The following is a 26396-nucleotide window of genomic DNA, read 5'->3' as shown; positions in this document are numbered from 1 at the left end:
ACAAAGTAGTTCTGACAAACAGGTACAGCATGGTCTATTGCTCCTGGTGTGCAAAACAAAATCAACCATTAACATGAAAACATGCAGAGGGTCACATTCCCAGGGTTCCCAAGAGTATGGTTCCAGGTTCCTTTAGAGACAGGAAAAGTTAGCAACTAGACCCCTGTGTTAACATCTTCCTCACAAATACCAATATGTAAATGAGGAAAACCCTACATATTTGGAAAGTAAACAGTAAAACTCTAAATAACCATTGGATCACAAATCAATTATACATATACTAACTTCTCTTCTGAAAGAGGTCTGATAAATTGAAAGAGTACTACAGTATTAGAATAAAAATTATAGTACCATGTAGTGAAATGTGTATGGCTGCATTTGGATGAAAAGCTTTCAACATGGGAAAACACAAAAATTTAAAAATAAATGACAAGAGAAATTAGACAATATTTTGAACTAAATGGTAATAAAAGTACAACATAAAATCTGTGGAATGCAGTTAAAGTTGTGCTTAGTGGGAAAGTTATAGCCTTAAATGTCTACATTTGAAAAAAAAAACTCTAATGCAAAATCAAGAAGTATTATAGAAAACGCTTTCAAAAATATGTAAGTAGAAATTGCCCTCCATATTGTTTTCTCTTTTTCCCAGATCTAATGCCAGAATAGAAATGTTTTGTAGGTGCTTGAATGGTGAAACATTTGGTGTCTTTGGAAACCAAAATATCACAAAATCTATGAGCAAGAGAACCACCTCCTGAGTAAGAATGTACCATTTAAAGTACACCATTCCTTGTTTTAAATATTTTCACAGGCTCCTAAATATCCCAAGCCCATTGTGCTTGCACCTGCACATGGTCTGGGCCTGCCTCTTTGCTCTTGCCTTTCTGATCTGTAAAATGGGGTTGTTGGGTTAAACGATGATGACACTCAAGAACTTGACGCATGGTGATCATCAGTGTTGGTTTCTTTTCTTCATTTCCATGGATTTGATTTTCTATTTTACTGATTATGTTGCATATGTGGTTTTCATTTTGAGTCACCTTCAAATTCTCTTGGGAAGTAGGTGGAGTATAACTTATAAATAAAAATTCCTTTTCACTGCCTCAAAAAAAAAAATAAAGTACACCATTCTTAAAAAAAATAAAAATAAAAAAATAAAGTACACCATTCTGAGCAGGCCCTAACACTGTGATTAGTCCTTGTTTTCTACCACACTTCGAGAGAGTCAGAGGCCGGGAGGTTGCGGGGAAGGGAGCTTCAGAATTTCTATGGTCTTTCCAGTTCTATTAATAAGGCTTTCTAAAAAGCAGATATTGGTATTTTCCTTGGCCTGGCAATGTGAGAAAAGGGTAATTCCAATAGAAAGGCTCCGTTCACCTACAAACTGGGGGCTCCACTCTGCTCAAAGACAAGCACAAAGGCTCAAAAAATACCCCATGGTACATCTAGGAGCTGAGAGTGTGGCCAGTGAGAGCCCCACTGCCTCACTGTGTCACACAGGCAACATTCCCAAAGCACCAACTCAATGTCTCACGAGGTCACAAGTATTATTAGTGCAGCCGCTGGGCTAGCTTGCCACACTTCCATAGGTTAGGCTGGTAAGGAGACAATGAGTTCAAATGGATTCAGACAATTTATTACTTACACACACAGCAAATGCAAAATCAGCATGTGTCAGTGTACCAAGGACTTAAGCCCATAGGCTGGCATCAAACAGGAGGGGCCCAATGACAGATGTCCAAGCAATAGCAGTTTTACAGACCTACAAAGACACCAGAAGTTGTACTGCATGGGGAACAAGACGGAAGTCTCTGCCCTCAGCTGAACGAGGAGATGGATGAGAAATAGACTTAGGGTATTTCCCACAAGGTATGTTACAAGAAGCTGCCTCATGACACCAGGCTGCTTATCTCTCCTTGCTCCAGGAGGAACCATGGGGCGTTTCGCCAAGACTTGACTCAGACTATGGTCAAGCACTGCCCATGGGGCCTGAGTGAAGACATGCAAGGGTGGCCCGGGTACCACACAGAGAAGCTTTTCTACAAGATGCTGAATTTACGTGTTTTTACTAGAATGATATTCAGTGCCAAGATTTCTGAAGCACTCGCTAGGGAAAACACTGAGCATTTCAGCTGAGCCCTGAACTACATAAAAGAAAAGTGATGGGGGAGGAAGGTAAATGTGAAGTTTTTTTAACCAAATAACCTTTCACCTACTCACAAAGGCTAATGGAATTAAGCACTCCAAATCCAAGCACCCTTGAAGCAGGGGGTCTGTTTGTGGGAGGTATGTGGAATCACAATGAAGGAAGCGGTATACCAGCCCTGTACATGTCCCCCAACCACTCACTCTTGGTCCTCAGAAGGATGGTCTCAGGATTTCATAATATTCCATGCAATTAATGCTGCTCTCCATGACACTCTCTGCCTTAGTCCTTGCTGGCTGGGGAACCGCCAACACAATGAGTTGGAATTATATTTCTTTATATACAGATATGGACAGACATGGGCTTTCCTGGTAGCTCAGCTGGTAAAGAATCTGCCTGCAATGCAGGAGACCCCAGTTCGATTCCTGGGTTGGGAAGATCCCCTGGAGGAGGCCATGGCAACCCACTCTAGTATTCTTGCCTGGAGAATCTATCCCATGGGCAGAGAAGCCTGGTGGGCTACAGTGCATAGGGTCGCAAAGAATCAGACACAACTGAGCGATTAAGCACAGCACAGCATGGACAGACACACAGTAGATGATCACATAGCAACTAAGATTCACCTGTGACAACATGAAGCCTAGATGTACATTAACTTTTGGTCATCTTAACAGAATCCACAGCTTTCATCAATACTACATAAGAAGTTCTAGTAAATATTTTGGAATCAAAGGAAGAAAATATTTTTTTATAAATTTCTCTTTAATATGACTAAATGTAGGAAAGAAATGCTTAAGATTTCTTTACCAACATTATAGAGACAGTGTCTGACTTTAAGGTTGTGTGAAGACATTTCATATACAGCTTTGGACAAATGGGTCCCACATCAATGGGATAAAGGAAAAAAAGAAAAGCAAAACCACATGCCATTGTAGTAATGTGACAGGAAAAAACATAACACTATCAGCTGAAGTCCTGTGGCTCTAGCACAAAAAGGGGAAACCATGGATAGGCCCAGAGAAATAGGTAAGAGTGAACTGCACAGTGTCACTGGGAAGGCCTCCTGTGAGGACTGGAAGTCACAGGAAAAATAACTCACAAAAAAACATATGGTCTATTATCCAGCCAGGAAAGGAAGAGACAATGGGGGAAAAATCCACACAGACCTTGAGAGCTCTGTGGACGTGACGATCAGAGTACATTTTCCCACACATCACACTTGAAAAAGGAAGGTCAAAAGAAAGAGGCCGCCTGCTCCTGTCATCCCTACTGGCATCAGCAAGGAAGAAGAGGTGGTCACCGGCACAGAAAACAATTGAGGGCTTCCCTGGTGGCTCAGTGGTAAAGAACCTGTCTGCAATGCAGGAGATGTGGGTTCGATCCCTGGATCAGGAAGATCCCCTGGAGAAGGAAATGGCAATCCACTCCAGTATTCTTGCCTGGGAAATCCCAGGGACAGAGGAGCCTGGCGGGCTACAGTCCATGGAGTCGCAAAGAGTTGGACATGACTGAGCACAACACAGCACATAAAAGCACCAGAAGACAAAACTTGTTTGGCAGAGGTGATGCAGACCACAGCCCCTGAAGTTAGGGGCCTTAACTTGAGGTCAGGACTGCTTTTTCTCCACAGCAGTGACTAAGGGAACCCCACATGGTCACATTCGTAATTATACTCAGGCCACTTCTTACCAAGAGGTCTCTGTCCTGAATACAGAATCTCCTCCTCTTTAACAATACGAGCCACAAAGGAGAAGCAGAGATACATACATGGGGCAGTGGGCAGGGGGAGAAGTTCTAAGACATTTTAGCTTAAGGTCGAAAGTCATTTATATGGCCCTGGGTCATTGAGGAAAAATTTTGGCTAAAAAATTCTGATCTATTTGTGGGAATTGTCAGTGTGCAGAATGTAGTAGGTTATGAGAATTAATGGCATTATCTAGGGAAAGGGCAGAAGTCAAGGAAGGAGTTTTAGCAGTGAATGAGTGAGAGACTGAGTAAGATGAAGTAGGTAAATGAAGCCTTTACCGCAAGTGGAGTTCAGCATAGGATATCAATTACTCTTTGAGAGAATCAAAGGACAAAAACATCCATTAAAATCTGTGTTTGGGACTTCTCTGGTGGTCCAGTGGTTAAGATTCTGCGCTTCCAACGCAGGGGGCGTGGGTTCGATCTCTGGTCGGGGAACCAAAGTCCATATGCTGTGTAGAGGTCAAAATTAAAAAAAAAAAAAGTTCATCTTTTCTTCACCAGAATACTATATCTATCACTCAAACACTTATATTCATCATCATGTTCTAATAGAAGAGTACACTGGATAATCTAACTCAACAATATTTGAATGAATAGTGTCATCAATTCAACAAATATTTTCTGAGCACCTACCCCATGCCTGCTGCTGTGTTAAGCACAAAGAAATTAACCTTTCTAACAAATTTACACAGTATCCTCTCATTCATTCATTCAACAATGATTAAGCACTTAACGCCTGCAAGATCATGTCTGATGCTCGAAATGCATGCATGGTAAGTGTTCAATATACATTTTCTCTTCCTGAACACCCCAAAGTGACCTCGAGCTCTTAAGTTTGCTGAACTGCAGTGTCCCTGGTATAAAAGTGGGTGTAAATATCATATCCCTTACAAGGTAATAAAAATAATAAAAGTAAAATGTCTGGTACAACATGGAGGGGTTGTCACTGCTGTTATTATCATTATTAAGGAAGATAATCCGTGTTGCTTGAGAGATGAGAAGAAAAAAATAATGTGGGCAACCTTCTGAATAATGAACTCAACTATATTCCTGTGAAAGACAGGGTTGCTAAGAGTGTGCTTGGATCCCAGAGGAAAAAACAAAATCCCATTCCAAACAGGATTTACCCCAGTGCCTTTCCTGGTTTTCTGAAGGCCCTGATATATTCTGCCTCTTATCAGCCCTGATGCAATATGCTGGAGGCCACCAACTCCAGTGGTGAGGAGTCACTGGATTTCTGATTTCTGATTCCCAACCCTCACCAGGCAAAGACCAAAGTAGACAAAGACAACAGAGACGCTCTGACCCCTAGCTAATGAGGCCGAGATTCTGGCAGAGAACTAGCACCAGTTCAAAACAGTTAAGAGCTGAAATGCAAATAAGGAACTCAGGCAGAGAAGCAGAACCCAACTCAGAAAGGTTAGGGGTACACAACCTTTTAAGACAGTGAAGAGGTCAGTCTTTAGGGGTGGGTGGGGCTTTGTGGGGGCTTCCCTAGTGGCTCAGACAGTAAAGAATCTACCTGGAACAGGAGACCTGGGTTCGATCCCTAGGTCAGAAAGGTCCCCTGGAGAAGGGACTGGCGAAGCACCATGAAGTGGTACCCGCAGGCTGGAAGCTTTCAGTATTTGTGGATAGTTCATATTAATGCAACAAAAATGTGTATTTTCAGACTAACTGCTTATGAGCCTAAAGAAAGAATTTTTATTTTTACTCCTTTATATAATAATATTTTCTTGATAAATCCTAGGGAAAAAATGAGTGGGAAATTGAAGTATGATAAAATTACACAGGAAAGTAAATATATTCTTGCCAAAAATCATTATTCTGCTCCCATGAGTAATACTAACATAGAGGAAAAGACTAGGAATATATTCCATTAACGTTTTTCTGCAGTGACAGCAAATTTTCAACTAGGCATGTGTTTCTAACTTTGCCAGCTTTCTCTCTGAAGCAAACATGTCAAACAGGATTACTGTGGCAAGTTAGTCATATGGATTTTTTTTTCAAAATGGTAATGCATAACATTAGAAACCAAACCACAAAGAACAGGCTCTCTAGAGCCAGACTAGAGCCCTTACACAGAACGTACAGTGCTTTGAATAGGTTTTGTCGGTCAAAAAGGAGGAGCTTGGTTACCTAGGATTCCAGGAAATAACATGTATCTTCTAGGACACAAAGAAGGGAAAAAATAGAATGCAGGGAACTTATTCCAAGTCAGGAATATAAAATAGCATACCCTCTCCTAAAGAAATCCTAGGTTCTAAATTATGAGGCACTGAAAAATATACTTAAGAAGCTCAAATTGTTATTTCAATTCTGGCCCATTTAACCGCCAAGCCTTTCCAGAAGATAATGAATACTATCACAAATTCATATACGTAAGTATGTGAATGAGCTTGAAAAGAAGCATACCAGCTATTACCACACAATAATAGAGAAAGAAAAGCAACCATTGAGCATTTTTCACAGCTCTGATTATCCCTGCCTTGTGGAACTTTATTCAACTCTCACTTCATTATGCTCAATAATATTCTTGAGAAATATTTATGTTTCTACTCTACAAAGAGTAAAGCACACCCCTTTCACAGCAAAAGTGCTCAATAAATGTCGAATAAAAGTCTGACATATATTGTATAAAGCCACTTCTTTAGGAGATGCTAAAAGTCAACTTCCACTGACAATATGATTTCTATGGTCCCCAACGTTTTTAGGATAACCCAATCACTGCTGTTGTTGGAAAGGTGTTGCGACACCTTAGAAGAGGTTGTCTTCTAAACCCTAAGAGGGAGAAAAATCAAAACAAAATCAGAGTCTGATGTGGCAGGAATGTTAGAATTATCAGACCAGGAATTTTAAAATACTAGGAATAACATGCTATGGACTTTGGACTTCTCTGGTGGCGCAGTGGATAAGAATCTGCCTGCCAAGGCAGGGGACAGCGGTTCGACCCCTGGGAAGATTCCACATGTCATGGAGCAATTAAGCCCGTGTGCCACAACTACTGAGCCCACATGCCCTAGAGACCAGAAGCTGCAACTATTGAGCCCATGTGCTGCAACTACTGAAGCCTGTGCACCCATAGCCTGTGCTCTGCAACAAGAGAGGCCACCCAATGAGAAGCCCATGCAAAGCAACAGAGACCTAGCAGCAGTTAAAAACCAATTATGATATGGGCTTTAATGTAAAAAGTAAACAACATGCAAGAAAAGATGGGTAATGTAAGTGGAAAGATGGACATTCCAAGAAAGTATCAAAAAGAAATACTACCAATCAAAAACGCTGTAACTGAAATAAAGAAAGCTTTTGATAGGCTTATTAGGAGAATGGATACAGCTAAGTAAAGACTTTCTAAGCTTGAAAATACGAAAATAGAAACAGCAAAACTGAAAAGAAAGGAATATCCAAGATCTCTGAGACAATTACAAAAGATGTAACATATGTGTAATGAGAATACCAGAAAGAGGAAATAGAAGAACAGCAGCAGTATTTGAAGCAATAATGAGTGAGAATTTCCCCAATAAATGTCAGATACCAAACCATAGATCCAGGAAGCTCAGAGAACACCAAGCAGGGTAAAATGCTAAACAGGATAAAAGCAAAACAAAGAAACAAACTAAAAGCTATGTCTAGGAATGTTATAGTCAAACTGCAGAAAATCAAGGACAAAAAATCTGGAAAACAACCCAAAGGAGGAGAAAAAAAGAAGTACCACTAGAGGAACAAAGGTAAATTGACCCTTGAACAACCTGGATTTAAACTGCCCAGGCTCACTTATATGCAGATATTTTTCAGTAGTAAATACTGAAGTACTAAATGGTCTGTGGTTGGTTGATTTTGTGGATGCAGAGGAACTGGAGATATGGAGGTATAGCTGTAAATTATACTCACTTGGATTAATCCCCACATTGTTCAAGAGCTAACTGTATACCTGACATTTCCTCAGAAACCAAGCAAATGAGAAGGGAATGAATACTTAAGAGTGTTGAGAGAAAAAAATTCACCCACTCAGAATTTTGTACCCTAAGAAATTATCTGTCAAAAGAGAAGGAGAAATAAAGACTTGCTCAGACAGGCAAAAACTGAGGCAACTTTTTGCTAGTAGATCTGCCTGACCAGATTTGTTAAAAGTTCTTCAGAGAGAAGGAAAATAATATAGGTCAGAAATAAGGAGCTACATAAAGAAACGAAGAGCATCAAAAAATGAATAACTATAGGTAATATAAAAACTTTTTTTCTCATTCTTAAATGATCTAAAAGATTACAATTTGTTCAAACTACTAGCAATAATACTTTCAGTTATAAATACTTACATATACGCTTATGTATAAGTGAAATGAATAACAATGATACAAGGAATAGGAGGGAGGAATTTGGAATATTTTGTTATTATACAGTACTTCTATTACCTATGAAGTGATACAGTATTATTTGAAAGTGGAATTGGATTAGTTGGAAATGTGTATTTAGCAAATGCTATGGCAACCATTAAAAAATGGTTTTTTTTTAAGTTTAACTGATACACTAACAAATAAGAGAAAATGGAACCATATAAAGTGTCAATTAAAACACAGGAAAAGTATGAAAGACAAAAACAGGAACAAAGAACAAGAACAACAAATAGAAAGCAGTAACAAATACGGTAGTTATTAATCCAACTATATCAATAATCTTTTTAAAACATCAATGATCTAAATATACCAATGAAAAGACAGATTGTCAGAGTGGATGAAAGAATAAAACCCAAATATATATTGTCTACAAGAAGCATATTTTACATAGAAAGACACACATAGACGAAAGATAAAGGAATGGAAAAATATACCATGCTAGTAATTAATCAAAGAAAGTAGAAGCAGCTATATCAATTTCTGACAGAGCTACTTCAGGGCAAGGAAAGTTGTCAGAGATAAGAGGATAATATCATAACACAATGACAAAGAGGGTCAATTCTTCAAGAAGACATAACAATCCTTAATGTATGCACATAACAACAAAGTGTTAAAATACATGAGGCAAAACCTGTCAGAACTGCAAGGAAAAACAGATGAATCTCCTATTATTACAGACTTCAACACTCCTCTAACTGAACTGGACAGATTCAGCAGGCAGAAATTCAGTAACTCTATAGCACCACCAATCAATGGGATATAACTGATATCTAAAGACGACTTCATCCAACAACAGAATTCCCATTTTTCTCTAGCTTGATGGAATATGCACCAAAATAAACCACGTTCTGGGACATAAAATGCAACCTTAACAAATTTAAAAGAATAGAAATCATACACTGTCTGCTCTCAGACCACAATGGAATTACACCAGAAATCAGTAAGATAACTGCAAAATCCCCAAGCACATGATGATTAAACAACTCACTTCTAAACAACATATGAGTTAAGCAAGAACTCTCAAATTTTAAAATATTTTCAACTATATGAAAATAAAACTTACCGAATACTATGGAATGCAGTGAAAGCAGTGCTTAGAGGAAAATCTATAGCACTTAATGCATACATTTAAGGTTCTTTACCGCTAGCGCCACCTGGGAAGCCCATTTAAAGAAAAAAAGCTCTAAAAATCAACAATCTAAGCTTCTACCATAGAAAGTCAGAAACTGCAAATTAAATTCAAAGAAGCAAAAGAAGAGAAATAATAAAAATTAGAGCAGATATCACAATGAAACTGAAAATGAGGAATGAACAGAGAAAATAAAACCAAAACCTGACTCTTTGAAAAGATTTTTTTTAATTAACATTCTAGACAAGCTAAGAAAAAAAAAAAGAGGCAAATTACAATACTTGAAATAACAGATTGCATGGAGATTCCACTACAGATTGCATGGAGACATTAAAAGGTTAATAAAAGATTATTATGAACAAATCCATCAAACCAATTCCTTGAAAGAGTCAACCTGCCAAAACTCATACAAGAAGAAATAGACAATATGAATACATATTATATATTAAAGAAATAAAATCAATAATTAATAACCTTTCAAAAAGGAAAGCAACAGGCTCAGATGGGCTCACCTGTGAATTCTATCAAACCCTTAAGGAGAAACTGTAACAATTTTCTTACAGTCTCTTCCAGAAGATAGAAACCAAACCAAGGGAATACTTCCTAACTTATGAAGCCAGAATTACCCTAATACCAAAACCAGACAAAGACATTACAGGAAAAGAAAACTACTGACTAACATCTCTCATGAATATACCTGCAAAAACCCTCAACAAAATATTAGCAAATCAAATGCAACGATGTATAAAAAGAATTACAAACCATAACCAAGTGAGATTTATTCCAGTTATGCAATGCTAATTCAACATTTGAAGATCAATTAATGTAATCCATCACATCAATAGGCAAAAGAAGAAAAAGAACATGAACATATCAGCAGATGCAGAGAAAGGACTTTACAAAATCCAACACCCATACATGATTAAGAACTCTCAGAAAATTAGGAGTAGAGGTGAACTTCCTCAATTTGTTAAGAATATCTACAAAAACCTACAGCTTAACACCATACTTAATAGGGAGAATCACAAAGCTTTCCAGCTAAAATAAGGAACAAGGCAACAATGTCTCCTCTTACCACTCTTTTCCAAGTTATGTGTGTGTGCTCCGTCGTGTCCAACACGTTTGTGACCCCATGGACTGCCGCCCACCAGGTTCCTCTTGTCCATGGGATTGCCTATCCAACAATACTGGGTAGCCACTCCCTTCTCCAGGGGATCTTCCTGACCCAGAGATTGAATTTAGATCTTCTGCATTGGCAGGTGGCTTCTTTACCACTAGCGCCACCTGGGAATTCCTTCCTAAGTTACACAGATTGGTAAGTAAGAAATCAAACTTTTTTCACAGATGGCATTATCAACAATGTAGAAAACCCCAAAGAATCAACAACAAAGACTCCTGGAGCTAATAAGCAATGATAGCAAAGTTGCAAGATACAAGATTAATATGCAAAAGCTACCCAGTTCCCTAAACACCAGTAATAAATAAGTGGAAGTGGAAATTAAAAATATATTACCATTTATATTAGCACTCGCCACAAAATGAATTACTTATATATAAATCTAAAAAACTCTGTTCAAAATCCATCATGAGGAAAATTCCTCATATTTGTGATCAGAGACATCAAAGGAGAACTAAATAAATGGAGAATTATTCTACATTCATGGAAATACAGACTCAATAGTGCCAAGATGTCAGTTCTTCCCAAGATGATCAATAGGTTCAACACAATCTCAATCAAAATCTAGCAAGGTATTTTGTGAATATCAACAAACTTACTCCAAAATTTACATGGAGAGCCAAGAGATCTAAAAGAGTCAACTTAATACTGAAGAACAAAGCTGGAGGACTATTTTCTACTCAATTTTGCTGTGAACCTAAAATGCTCTAAAAAACAGTTAATTTTTTTTTTAAAGGAGTGAGCCCTTCTCTTTCCTTGTAATGATCTGATCTATTCCCAGAGCTTCCTCTCCACCCATGCCACTCTCCTGAATTCCACCTGGATAATAGAAAGTCTTCTCAGACTCAGCATGCCTAGTCCTGAATGCTTGGTCTTCCTTCTCTCAAATTTTCTTCTCCAACAATCTTCCATATCTCACTAAGTGGCTACTCCATCGTTCTAGTTGCTCCAACCAAAATCCTTGGCATCATCCTTGACTCTCATCCTTTGTCATATTCCCCTTCCGATTCCACTTCCAATAAGTGAGCAGAAAATCTGGTCACTTATCATACCTCTAGCATTATATTACCTTGGTTCAAGTCACCTCAACCTCTCCTCAGACTGGTCTATACAGTTCTTGCTCCCCTTGCAACTCTATATTCCACAAAGCACTCAGATTGATCCTTATAAAACAGAAATCAGATCACATTTCACTCTTCAAACCTTCCATGGCTTTTCCTCTCATTCAATAGCCTTACAATATCCTCTCAAAATGAGCGGAATTGCCCTACGCTCCTACCATCCAACATACCTTCTTACTTATGTGACCCTGTTTCTTATTATTCACTCCCACTCATTCATGCTATTCTCGTCCCAAGGACTGTTCTGTGATTCCTAGCAAAAATGTCTCAAAAAGGTACCACCTCAGGACCTCTATACTTCCTGTTCTCTATTCCCAGAAAGCTCTTCCTCCAAATAAATAGTTTTCTCATCTCTTAAAACTCTTTGCTGACACTGTCTTCCCTGATCACTGCCCTCCAAAAGACTCTATTCACCTACTGATGAATATCTATAGATGCTCCACTATTCACTTTCCCTACTTTGTATTTCTCTAAAGAATGCAACACTGTAACTCTACTCACATACACATATACACGAGTGTGTGTGTGTATACACACACACACACACACACAGAGTGCACATACACCCACATTTTACTTATTAATGTTTATTTTCTTCCTCCCTCAAATAGGATGTTAGCTCCTTGAGAACAAAAATGTCCAGTAAAATACAAATATTTTATTCAATGCTATATCCTGAGTGCTTAGAATAATACCTGGCAATTGAGAGGCACACAAATATTTGTTGAATAATAATCATATACTTATGTCAGTTTTAAGGCAACGGCTGGGGCCGTGGGGTTATGACAGAGCATGCCTGAACTGAACTTCAAAAAATTCTTCTAAATGAAAAAAGGTGGAAAAAAACACAATTGTGCAACCATAAGAGGTAGCTGAAGTCCTGAACTTTAGTAACCAGCATTACTAAACTTGAAAAATCCATCGAGTTCATGGCCTATTTAAGTTCCACTGAAAAGTAGTGTGCAAACAAACCTCCCTTACAGAGTGTTCCTTCAACTTCTCCCCTCTCTACATTTAGATTTACTTTTCTTAACTCATTCTTTCCCCCTCTATTCTCTTGGTGCCTGATTCTAGTGCCTCCTGCCCTCTGAATCCAGCTCTCTATGTTATCAATTATATCCACTTAGCATTACACCTTCAAACATTCCAGTAGGGTTTTCAGCCCTTCTCACAATACTGCTTTCTTGATCTCTTAAAATTCTCAAACTCCAGTTTTTTTTTCTTCTCTTCTTCCTTCATCAACAATTTACAAAAAAAAAATATTTTTCACTGCCTCCACTTCCTGACCAACATTATTCAAAGAAGTGGTTCTTAACTAGAGTGTACATGAAAACCTCCTGGAATTTTTTCATGCCCAGGTTCCACACTCTGAAATTCTGACTTGATCAGTTTGCACGGGGAAGACACTTGAGACAATACACTAAACCTAAGTGTGTTGGTGAAAACAGCTCCCTAACAGAGTCTAATGCACACTCCCATATTAAGAACCATTACCTCAAAGACCTGCCATATGTTGTTTTCTTTTTTTCTGGTCATAATAATGTTAATATTCTACCAATTGAGGAGTATAATTAAATCAACTTTGCACCTGACACACATGAAAAACAAATAAAAAGGCTCTAATCAGAACACAAATCCAACTGTGTTCTCTCAGTTGTATCCTTTCTGAACTTTCCAAGGCATCCGATACCACCAATTTTAAGCATGTTCCTCTCTTCAATAACATCTTGGTCTTTTTGTTTTGGTCTCCCCTCCTCCCTGCCAATCTGTCTTAATGCCATCTAAATCAGTGCCACTCAGTGTGGATCCGAGGGTGGGCAGCAACACCATCAACTGGAAACTTACAAGACATGAATATTCCTCAGGCCCCATTCCAGACATCAGAAACTCGAGGGATGGGGTCCAGAAATCAATGCATTCTTGTGACTATTAGGCATGCTGATGTCTGCAAAGCGGTGTGCTAAGCCACCTGATTTTAGAAATATGGGAGGAATCTATTCACAGGACTGAAATGTGAATGAAGCGAGATGTCAACACATTCGTATTTTGAAGTTAACTGCTACTGAAATTATAGTAGTTGTCATGCGTGTTTGTTCAGTCGCTCAGTCATGTCAGACTCTGTGACCCCATGGACTGTAGCCCACAAGACTCCTCTGTCCATGGGGATTCTCCAGGCAAGAATATTGGAGTGGGTGGTCATGCCCTCCTTCAGGGGATCTTCCCAATGCAGGGATTGAACCCAGATCTCCCGTACTGCAGGCAGATTCTTCATCGTCTGAGCCACCAGGGAAGCCCATGGTGTGCTTAAGTAGGTGTCCTAAGAAATGACAATTACAAATAATTGTAGCTACTGTTTTCAGGGCAATTAGTATGTGCTAGATACTTTGATAAACTGTTAACACACCTGCTCCCACTTATCAGGTGTCGTAATCATCATTTTTACAGGTAAGGACACTGACACTTTGAGAAAGATGTTTAAACTCTTGCCTCCAAATTTGACACCACTGACCACCATATCACTGTCTCCTGCAAAGACTGGGAAAGAAAAGAGTCTTGAACAGAACCCTAAGAAGACGACTCAGTGGAAGTGACTGAGGTTGACTGGTCAAAGAATCAGAGGAGAAACCAGAAATAGGGAAGGAAGTCTAGGTGAGGAAAGTTTTAAGCAGAAAGCCTTAATCACAGTGGTTGGGAAATTTTTTTTCAGTAGTCTACAGACCACAAAGGATGTAGAACTTTTTTTTTTTTAGTTTTATGGAGGCTATTCATTCTGATTCCCAAGTTTTACTGACAAAACCAGACACTAACTTGGAGTGTTTGGGGGGAATAATGGTTAATATTACACACACACACACACACACATATATATATATATGTATATATTTAAAGTGACATAAAGAAAAAAGTTTTTACATTTAGGTGGAGATGGGATAAATTAAATGAGGGGAGAAAATTTAGAAATGTACTAAGAGCCAGAATAGGTTTTCTGCCTTTTCTTAAAAAAAAACTTTTATTAAGCTTTATCTTATTTAAAAAAAGAAAAAAAATTATATATATTGGAGTGCAGTTGATGAACAATGTTGTGATGGTTTCAGGTGGCCGGCAAAGGGACTCAGGCATACATATACATGTATCTGTTCTCCCCGGAACTCTCCCATCCAGGCTGCCAACTAAGGGAAGACACTGACTAATTTTTAAAACTAAAGTATCAATTCTATTCACTTATAAACTGAGTAACCATTTGCTCATGATGTTCTCTCCAATGCTTAAATCCATTTAGCAGAGGAAAGCCAGCTGTTAGGGTGAGGAGCTTGAATAGTAATGAGCAAAAGGAAGATAATTTCTGTTATGAGCTAGAGGTGACTGGAAGGCCAGGGATGCTGGTAGAGTTAAGAGAACTTGCTGGCAGAAAAGTCAGGCCAAGCCCACTGAGGACACTGTGCTGTGAAGAGACTCCCTAGCCAAATGTTCAAGTCACCTTATGATTTAGGAGGAGTATAATACAACTGATAAGTGTAACTGGTCTAATCGGTTATAGCTTCTTTAGCTACATTACCCTCCGGAAGATGGCATCTGGTCAGCCTGATCTGCTTACAAATTTCCTAAATCCAGCAGCATTCTATCTGTGTCTTTCTACAAATGATTAATCATTTTGCCTTGGCTTTTCGCTTGTTTTGGTGTCAGACTACTGCTACTGCTAAGTCACTTCAGTCGTGTCCGATTCTGTGCAACCCCATCCCTGGGATTCTCGAGGCAAGAACACTGGAGTGGGTTGCCATTTCCTTCTCCAATGCATAAAAGTGAAAAGTGAAAGTGAAGTCTTGGTGTCAGAAGTTGACCTTTAAAAAAATAATCAGCCTTTTTCTGATGTCTACTTCACCTATATATATATATATATACACAAAGCTTTTACCCCTTTTTAAGAAGAGTATATAAGTGAAAGTCACTCAGTTGTGTCCGACTCTTTGCGATCCCATGGAATACTCCAGGCCAGAATACTGGAGTGGGTAGCCTTTCCCTTCTCCAGGGCATCTTGCCAACCCAGGGATCTCCACAGACTAATACATGGGAACATATTTCCGTGCTTATTTCTTATCCATATTCTAAATAATGGTGTTCAAACACTATAATTTCAGCATTCTGAATTTCTTCTATTATCCCATGAGCCTTATGTGATGTGAATTGCTATCTTTCTAATAGCACTTATTAACATCTAACTGTAAGTGCATTTATTAGGCATAGAGTACATACCCATTAGTCCTAGGTACTGGGATAATACAGAAGACTGAGGTTCCAGTAACAAGAGAAAAAAGGCCAGTAGTGTTAGCTTGACAGAAAAGGAGGTGATTAATACATTCTGAGTGCATACGTGTTCAGTCATGTCCGACACTATGAGACCCCCCCTGGACTGGAGCCCACCAGGCTCCTCTGTCCGTGGGATTTTCCAGGCAAGAATACCAGAGTGGATTGCCATTTCCTCCTCCAGGGGATCTTCTCCACCCAGGGATCGAACCCAGGTCTCCTGCATGGCAGGTGGATCTTTTTTTGTTTTTTAACCACTGAGCCACCTGGGAAGCCCAATACATTCTGGAAGATTTGGCCAATTTTTTCCAAGTAGTGAAGTGGGCTGAGTCTGAAAGGATAAATAGGAGTTCATCAGGCACTGGAAAAGGGATGTATCCCTAATACTTCTCTCCCCAAATTTGGTAATGTTAGTGGCATTTAACTTAAAATAACAGGAAAAGAAAGAGTAAAATGACAATAGTGCAAGAAGAAATCCTCCACTTTATGATCTGGGGGTTCGGACTGTGCCTTTAAACACATTTCAGATCGGAAAGTAAATGTTTATAAAACAGTATTCACAAGCAGGGGGAAGGGGTGGAGGAGGAAGAAGTTCAGTTTGTTTTATTGTATTAAGTTAAACAAATGAGTAAAAATATCAACATCTATGCTTGGGAACACATATAACTACTTTCCATAAAAACCCTATGCTTGAAAATGAAAGCCTCAGAACCTTATCCTAAATTACAAGACTTGCCCTGGTGTTTTATATCCCCAATGTAATCTTGCGTGCACACACACACACACACACACAAATCCATTCTTAATTGAAACAATCAACCACGCCCTAACCAGCTTCCACTTACCCTGACTTTCACACCTCCACATCCTTCAAAGTTTGGCTGAATTTATACTAGGACTATCTCAAGGCATTAATTTAGCTCTAAGTTTTGACACACCACCTCTTCATCCTTCCTTTCAATTATTTCCTCTTAAATTCCATTAGTTTCCCATTTCTCCTTAAGGGACACTTAGAAATACATCAACAGCACAATTAGAAAACCAATGGCTGCAGCCAGTCTGAACACACACACTAATTTCCACTCACATCCCTCTCGAGGCTGTTTCTACCAATGATCAAAATCAGCGGACCAGAAAGGAGGAAGAAGCTGAGGCAGGAGGGCTGTTGCCTTCCACTCTCCCCATGTCTGCCCCCCTACTTTCGCTACCCCGTCCCCTAAGGCTGCACCGCGACCTTGGGCTCTTCCCCCTCCACCGACTCGCCCCCGCTTGTCACCCGCCACTGCCTAGAAAACAGTCCTAGCCTTTGTTGAAATGTCCATGAGCACAATGTACCAGAAGACGGACACATTCCCGGGGGCGGGGTGAAGAAAGTCACACGAGTGCCACGCCCTCCTTGGCACAAACCTAGGGCGACAGCCCACCTCCTCCAAATCCTCTCCCCCCGCGATGAGGAATGTTCCTGGCAACTCTGCACTCCCGGACGGCAGCGCGGGGGAAGGGATGGGCCCGGGACGCCCGCCGCTCAGGGGCACCAAGCGGGGGCTACTAAACTTGAAGCTGGGACACCCTCCAGAGCCCTTGGCGAGCCTCCCGGTCCTGCCAAGCCTGAGTCCAGACTTTCAGCCTCCGGAGCCCTTTCCTTCCATTTCTCCCCTTCCACGTATCCTCGCCCGCTCCTGCCACCACGCACTCTGCTCCCCACGCAGCCGGAGCCGGACACCCTCCGGCAGCGCGGCCAATCCCGCTGCCGCACGTCTGGCAGCTTTCTCCTTACGGGACCGACGGCTGTCCCAGCCGTCAGCCGCACACACTCCAATCCCTCTCAGGACGCCTGGCCCGAACCACGATCTGCGGCTGCGAGCCCCGCGTGCCCACCACACTCACCGCGCGCCCCGCGCCGCTACTCCGCACTCTGCCTGCCGCCAACGGCGCCTGCGCGCTTCCACCTCCGCCGAGCCCGGTGGGAGCCTGGAGCCAGCAGCCGACGGGAAGGGCTGTGGGAAGCGGCGGAGGCGGGGCCCGGGAGGAGTTAGGAGAGGCAGGGCGGGGCCGGGCAGGTTGGGAAACCGAGGGGCGGGGCCCGCCGCCTGGGCAAGGAAGACCTAAGGCTCCGGGCACTGGGTTAGAGCTTTCCAGTCTGGAGATCTGTTTATAAATAACACTGGCACGAGAAGTCATCGAGGCCCCTGGGTGCACCCCATGCACATTCACACTCCAGAGAGCCCAGCTCGGCGTGGGGCCAAGCTAGCCACCCCAGGCGTCAGCACGCCTCTCCCAGGAACCACTCTGGGTCCGGCATTACCCTTTCACCTTTTCACATGCCTGTCTCCCCACAGGTTATTCCGCCCACTGGCCTCTCGCCTCGTCCTGCATGGTCCTTGGCGCTCCAGAGGCGAGCCGCATGGAAATTTCTCACCCACAGACCGTCTGTGCAGGGCACCCTAGTTAACACATCTACGCTGTGTGAGGCCAGAACACGGTTGGTGACTTTCCAACCGTTGCCCACTGTTACAGCGCAGCTCTTTCCCAGAGAACAAACTCTTTTGCTGTTCTGGCCTTTTGCTGACAACATCTGCTTTTTCTTTTAAAAAAAAAAAAAAAAAAGAACGAAAAGAAAAGTCTTAAACAAACCTACCCAAATATCCTGGGAAGAAGAACACATGTCAAATAAGACCCATCTCTGACCCTGCTTCTTTAGGGAGCCACTTCAGAATTTGAGCCTTCTTAAAAGCCCCTCTGAGAAACAGGAATATTCAGCGTGTGTAGCCCTGCGAATTTTGCTCTCCTGGTTTCAGGTTTTTCTGGCAGTTAGCATTTTAAGAAGCCTAACTTGATTATTATTCCATGCTGCATGCGTGCTTAGTTTTTAAGTTCTATGCTGTTCTGCTTAAAATTTGGTCGGCTGTGGTATTCCACGTGCCTTCAGATCAGTTATTAAAATAAACATACCTGAGTGGAATCCAAGTGAATTGGCCTGTGGGCCTGAAGTGACTTACTCCAAATTACTTTTCTTCTTTTTACTTGAGTTATGATGGAACTGAGAAACAACTGGCTATTAATAATAATAGAATTGCCACAGGACCAAAGCGATAGTCCTCCACACTAAGTATTTAGACTGAAAAGGGAAAGGAACATTTTTGGTGAAAGACCCATCATTGCCCTTAGAGATCTGAACATCCTGAATTTCTTTCCATTAACCTTTGTGGTTCTTCCGTTTGTGTATTTTTACAAACCAGACTTTCTGAACTCACTTCTGTTTTGTATGTGTCAGATAAGCATATGGGGATTTCAGTGAGGACAGACTGCAAGAGGGTATGTATATTGGTAAGTGTAGACACAGACTCTATAGGCTAAATAATCTGTAACTGCCTGGAAGTAGAAATTTGGCCTAGTCATTTCACTGGTAACATGTTTCACATACAGAAGTTGCTAAAAGAAAAAAAAACACTAACCCTATTATAAAGATAATTTTTGTATCTTTAATAGGTGCATATGTTTGTTCACTTTCATTTGATTACTGGATGTATTATTTTATGTCCAAATTGATCTGAATATTTTGATTGGATGCAGAGTTTCAGAGAACACTATGGAGAAATAAGAAGGCCTTCTTAAATGAACAATGCAAACAAATGGAGGAAAACAATAGAAGGAGAAAGACTAGAAATTTCTTCAAGAAAATTGGAAGTATCAAGGCAACATTTTAAGCAAGGATGGGCATGATAAAGAACAGAAGCAGTAAGGACCTAAGAGAAACACAAGATATTAAGAAGAGGTGGCAAGAATACACAGAACTATACAAAAAAGGTCTTAATGATTCAGATAACCACGATGGTGTGGTCACTAACCTAGAGCCAGACATCCTGGAGTATGAAGTCAAGTGGGCCTTAGGGAGCATTACTACCAACAAAACCACTGGAGGTGATGGAATTCCAGCTGAACTATTTAAAACCCTAAAAGATGACACTGTTAAGCTGCTGCACTCAATATGTCAGCAAATTTGGAAAATAGCAGTGGTCACAGGACTGGAAAATATCAGATTTCATTCTAATCCTAAAGAAGAGCAACACCAAAGAATATTCAAATTACTGTACAGTTGTGCTCACTTCATATGCTAGCAAGGTTATGCTCAAAATCCTTCTAACTAGGCTTCAGCAGTAAGTGAACTAAGAACTTCCAGATGTACAAGCTGGGTTTCAAAGAGGCAGAAGAACCAGAGATCAAATGGACAACATTCATTGGATCATGGAGAAGGCAAGGGACTTCAAGAAATACATCCACTTCTGCTTCACTAACTACACTAAAACCTCTAAATGTCTGGATCACAAGAAACTGGAAAATTGTCAGAGATGAGAGTACCAGACTACCTTACCTGTCTCCTGAGAAACCAGTATGCAGGTCAAGAAGCAACAGTTAAAACCAGACATGGAACAACAGACTGGTTCAAAATTGGGAAAGGAGTATGACAAGGCTGTATATTGTCACCCTGCTTATTTAACTTATATGCAGAGTACATCATGTGAGATGCTGGGCTGGATGAATCACAAGCTGGAATCAAGATTGCCGGTAGAAATATCAACAACCTCAGATATGCAGATGACACGACTGTAATGGCAGAAAGTGAAGAGGAACTAAAGAGCCTCTTTTTGAAGGTGATAGAGGAGAGTGAAAACATTGGCTTAAAACTAAACATTCAAAAAACTAGGATCATGGCATCTGGTCCCATCACTTCATGGCAAAGGGAAGGGGAAAAAGTGGAAAGAGTGATAGATTTCATTTTCTTGGGCTCCACAATCGATGTGAGTGGTGACTGCAGCCATGAAATTAAAAGACACTTGCTCCTTGAAAGGAAAGCTATGACAAACCTAGACAGCATATTAAAAAGCAGAGACATCACTTTGCCGACAAGATCCATATAGTCAAAGTCATGGTTTCTCCAGTGGTCATGCACGGATGTGAGAGTTGGACCATAAAGAAGGCTGAGTGCCACAGAATTGATGTTGTCAAACTGTGGTGCTGGAGAAGACTCTTGAGAGTCCTTTGGACAGCAAGGAGATCAAACCAGTCAATCCTAAAGGAATTGACCCTGAATATTCTTTGGAAGGACTGATGCTGAAGCTGAACCTCCAATACTTTGACCACCTGATATGAAGAGCAGACTCACTGGCAAAGACCCTGATGCTGGGAAAGATTGAAGGCAAAAGAAGGGGACATCAGAGGATGAGATGGTTAGATAATATCACGACTCAACGGACATGAATTTGAGCAGTTCCAGGAGATAGTGAAGTTGAGAGGAGCCTGGCATGCTACAATCCATGGGGTCGCAAAGAGTCGGACACGTCTTAGCACTGAACAACTATAATTGGTAATTTGGTATTTATTAGCAATTCAAGAATTTGATAAGAAATGTTCAAGAAAAAATATAAAGATTTAAATTACAAAATATTAAATGGTGTAACCAATGGCTCAGCAGTAAAGAATCTGCCTGCAATGCAGGAGACACAAGTTCAATTCTTGGGTCAGGAAGATCCCCTGGAGGAGGAAACCCACTTTAATATTCTTGCCTGAAAAATTCCACAGCCAGAGTAGCTTGGCAGGCTACAGTCCAATGGGTCACAAAGAGTTGGACACGACTAAGCACAGCACACAACAAAGCAGAAAAATAGTAAACACTTGTTATAGTAAAATATATTGAGGGTATATATATTATGGAAACTCTCTTTGGCGGTAAGCCTCTCAGATCTTCCTTCAAGAAAGAAAATTGTTGTTCAGCTACAAACAGTAGGTGTAGCTGGCAGCCTCTAGTTATATCATCTTCAGGAGGCACCTCAGCTTTGAGGTGGGAGGGGGCTATGCATACTTGATGGGCAACTCCCCACCATGTGAATGAGCATGGTGGGGCACTGGAGCCTGGCTATTCCTGCCCAAGGCGAGACTCAGTCTAAGGAACAATCTTTGCTCTGGAGCTCCACTGGGTTAGCTGAAACTTGATCAGATCTGTGTTTTGTTGTGAAATTTTCTCTGATGTGCTTCCTCCTCATTTTCCTTTCAAAAGTGTCAAATCAGTATCTTAGGACCAAGTTTTCTCTGCCCAAGCCTTCCTCCCCCATTTATCTCTCAGAAATGTTACTTTTCCATCCTTCCCTTAAACCTCTTATAATCCTGTCTCAGATTTAAATTTCTGGAGGTTCCAAACAGGCATACTCTCTAAGCTCTAACTGCATTAAATTTGGATGATCTTTTTGGTGGCTAAACAGTTCTCAGTTGTTGGAAAAGGATAGTCAATATTAATATGGTCCTGTCAATACTAGAATAAAAGTTAAAATAATTATTATACATATAAGTCATATTTCATATTCTTTTATTCCCAGGCTAATTGTCTAGTTTCTGATTAAACAGAATGAGGACTACACAAAAGGTATTCACAGACCCTGATCTTCATGCCAAAGAGCAAGGTCTGTGATGAGAATTTGACTAGGGTGTGGTCACCCAGGACTATGCCTTAGGGCACCAGCATTTCTTTAGAGGCTGAAAAATTGTAAATACAATTTTAAAAAATAGCTCCTTTCAAAGGGCTAATGCCACCAATTCTGACATTCATTCCTTCCTGCCAGTCTCTCTAACCACCTCCCCACAAAATGAATAATTACAGCTAATATTTGTTGAGTACTTGTATGCTGGCTACAGTGCTATGTTCTTTACATGTTTATTCCATGTAATCATTACTTCTACCTATTACATTTTGGTTCTATTATTATTCCTGTTTTGCAAATAGCAAACCCAAGGCTAGGAAAGGTTAAGCACTGTAGCCAAGATCATGGCTGCTAAGGGTCAAGGACTAGATTAGAGTCTAGTAAGTGTCAGATCTTAATTCACTCAGCTCTGAGAGTTTAAGTATCTTTACCTACATATAGAATGGATTTGGGACTAGAATTCAAGTCTTCGGAAACCCCATTTTGTGCTCTTGCTTCTAAATCACAATTATCTCTCTTAAGGCTCAGAGTTATGACTCTTAATCTAAGACGCTGGAATTTTGAAATCTTTTAGTCAAACAAACATCCTGCTTTCAGATGGAAAAATCAATGCGACATTCAGTGATTTTTGTACTTGCCCTATATTTAGTCTGATTCTTTGCTGGTCATGTTGCCTTCAGCTCTTTTGTCTAAATCCATCATCACTGGGAAAAGAGGGACCAAGTCTCTTTTTATCCTTGGGAAGAAGCCCAAGGATAAGGACTTTGTTAAGTCCTACCTTAATAAATATTGCTGTTGTTCAGTCACTAAGTCGTGTCTGACTCTGTGATCCCATGGACTGCAGCATGCCAGAATTCCCTGTCTTTCACTATCTCCTGGAGTTTGCTCAAACTCATGTCCATTGAGTCGGTGATACCATCCAACCATCTCATCTTCTATCACCCCCTTCTCCTCCTGCCCTCATTTTTCCCCAGCATCAGGGTCTTTTCCATAATAAATGTTATTGTACAATATTTACTTCCTTCCTATTATTCTTCCCTTTTGATCAACAGCTGCAGACTTTTCCTAATCTGCCCCTCAAAATAGAGAATGTTTTTCCCCCAATAATCACAAAATTTCCATATAAGAGATTTTGAGAAAAGCCCAACTCCTAGTTACTAGAACATTTAGATGATTCTATCAACAGCTTCCTGAGATCCCACTGCCTTCCTCACTTCAGTCCACTATAGTCAAACCAGAAGTAGTTATTAAGTTATTCTGATCTTGAATAAGAAAAAGGAAATTCTGATTATTTTGCTGGGAGGTAGTAGTTAATTTCCCTCATTTCTGGTTGGGTAGACCCCTTTGGGTGGCCCAGGGCAACACAATAGGCTAGGTCTCAGGAGAGTTCTGACACCATTTACTCCAATATGATTTTTTAAGGTAAGATAAGAAAGATGCAAATTGAAATGTTTGAAAGTAGGTGCAAAGAGAATCCTGCACCAGCTACAGAGGGCAATCGCTGTATGGAAAGACCTTGGCCCTTATTTTATAAGATGAATGCTGCATGACCTGGGGCATACAGGATGCTCTGGATGACAGGCACATTACTATTTAAGAGTATTTTTGTTTTTTTTTTTAAAGTATGGAAGGTGGCTCCCCTAGTGGTAAATAATCTGCCTGCCAATGCAGGAGACACGGGTTTGATTCCTGGTCAGGGAAGATCCCACATGCCGAGGGGCAACTAAACCTGTTTACCACAACTACCGAGCCTGTGCACTAGAGCCCAGGAGCCGCAACTACCGAAGCCCATGCATCCTAGAGCTTGTGCTCTGCAACAAGAGAAGCTACCGCAATGAGAAGGCCACGCATTGCAACTAGAGAGTAGACACTGCTCACTCCAATTAGAGAAAAGCCTGCACAGCAACCAAGACCCAGCTCACCCAAAAATAAATAATAAAATATATTTTTTATAAGTATGGAAGGAAAGATTGAGTGGAGTAATACTTATATGTCATGGGAGTTTTGCATCTTTATAGGATTGGTGTCTTATTTTTGTGTTTTTAAGCTAATAAATTATAGAAAAATAAACCAACTTGTAGGAGAATCCCTCATGAAAAGCAGTTAGGATCGTAATTGGTTTCATAATTGGCAAAGTTGGCTAAAACGGAAAATTGAAAATGTCATTTTAACATAAAACTATTTGTACATTTATTTATCAGTCTTTTGACCTAAAGCCCAGGAATCTTCTTTGAGCATGGTTCCATCAATAGATGGTCCAGTTTTTTGAGATCTCCTGTATCATTTGTCTAGTGGTTCCTTTCATCCCCTTGCTCATATCCCTCTAAGCTCTTGGTTCCATTGTTGCATTCCATCTTTGGTTGCCAAATCTCCCTCCATCTCCCTCTCATAAGAACCCTTGTGATTACATTTAGGACATTAGTCGCTCAGTTCTGTCTGACTCTTTGTGACCCCATGGACTGTAGCCCACTGGCTGCTCTGTCCATGGGATTTTCCAAGCAAGAATACTGGAATGGGTTGCTGTTTCCTTCTCCACGGGATCTTCCCCAGTGATCGAACTCAGGTCTCCTGCATTGCAGGCAGATTCTTTACCCTCTGACCTACCAGGGAAGCCTGTGATTACATTTAAGACTCAGTTAAATAATTCAGAGGATTCCCAGGTGGTGTGAGTAGTAATGAACCCACCTGCCAATGCAGAAGATGTTAGAGACCTGGATTGGATGCCTGGGTGAAGAAGATCCCCTGGAAGAGGGCATGGCAACCCACTCCAGTATTCTTGCCTGGAGAATCCCTTGGACAGAGGAGCCTGGCGGGCTACAGTCCATGGGGTTGCAAAGAGTCAGACATGACTTAGCATGCAAGTAAATGATGCAGGCTAATTTTCCCTCCTCAAGATAATCAATCTGCAAAGATCCTTTCACTATGTTAGATAATATATTCACAGGTTCCAGGGATTGGGATGTGAATATCTTTGGGGTTCATTATTCAGTTTATCACACATGGCTTAATTAGAGACTAAAGAACAAATTTCCCAAAGTAAACTGAAAAACTAATCAGGTCAGTGTTTTCAAGAGGGGTGCCTAGAATGCCTGAACTGTGAGGAATTAAACAGTAATTTAACTTTTAATAGCAATTTAAGAAGTTTGGTAATGGAGATTCTTAGATTGAACTTGGGAACTTGTAGCATACATGGCTCGTTTCTTTTAAAAACAGAATCTAAAAAAAAAAAAAAAAAAAACAGAATCTATTTAAAACTCAAGAAAAAAATCCTCTCTTTTGCTTTCCTCTTGCCTTCCTTTGCTCTTCTTCCACTCTTCCTTCTTCACTTTCTTTTCTCAGTTACATGCCTCTATAAATTATTTCGTGAATCTATAAGTTCTTGAGCTTTTATAGTCATTGCTGCTGCTGCTGCTAAGTCACTTCAGTCATGTCTGACTCTGTGCGACCCATAGATAGCAGCCCACCAGGCTCCCCCGTCCCTGGGATTCTCCAGGCAAGAACACTGGAGTGGGCTGCCATTTGCTTCTCCAATGCATGAAAGTGAAAAGTAAAAGTGAAGTCACTCAGTCGTGTCCGACTCTTAGCGACCCCATGGACTGCAGCCTACTAGGCTCCTCCGTCCATGGGATTTTCCAGGCAAGAGTACTGGAGTGGGGTGCCATTGCCTTCTCTGTTTATAATCATTTCTTATTCAATTTTGAGTTCAGCAAGAAACAAAACCCCAGCATGATTTTTTCTGTTATCAATCCTAAATGGAAGAACAGTAGTTATTTGAAAAAGAGATGCATATAAAATATATAATCAAAATAAATAAAAATAGAATAATTTATTTTTTTTTTTTTGCATCCACTGAAGAATTTGCCAGATTGCTCTTTCCCAACTTGGGGCATAAATTAATTAGTTTTGCC

At 40.5% G+C, this 26396-nt stretch overlaps 1 protein-coding gene across 1 annotated transcript in view; it reads right to left on the bottom strand.

Annotated features, from left to right (window-relative positions):
• Positions 1-17998, bottom strand: part of PRRG1 (proline rich and Gla domain 1) — a 141852-nt gene extending 123854 nt beyond the window's left edge. The window contains exon 1 of the mRNA XM_061136114.1: positions 17903-17998. The gene's annotated coding sequence lies outside the window, so the exon portion shown is untranslated. The remainder of the gene's footprint in view (positions 1-17902) is intronic.
• Between the last annotated feature and the right edge of the window lie 8398 nt (positions 17999-26396).

Source organism: Dama dama, chromosome X (assembly GCF_033118175.1).
Source record: "Dama dama isolate Ldn47 chromosome X, ASM3311817v1, whole genome shotgun sequence".
Taxonomy (NCBI): domain Eukaryota; kingdom Metazoa; phylum Chordata; class Mammalia; order Artiodactyla; family Cervidae; genus Dama; species Dama dama.
The sequence above is the reverse complement of the archived record's forward strand: the minus strand, read 5'-3'. Positions and strand labels throughout refer to the sequence as shown.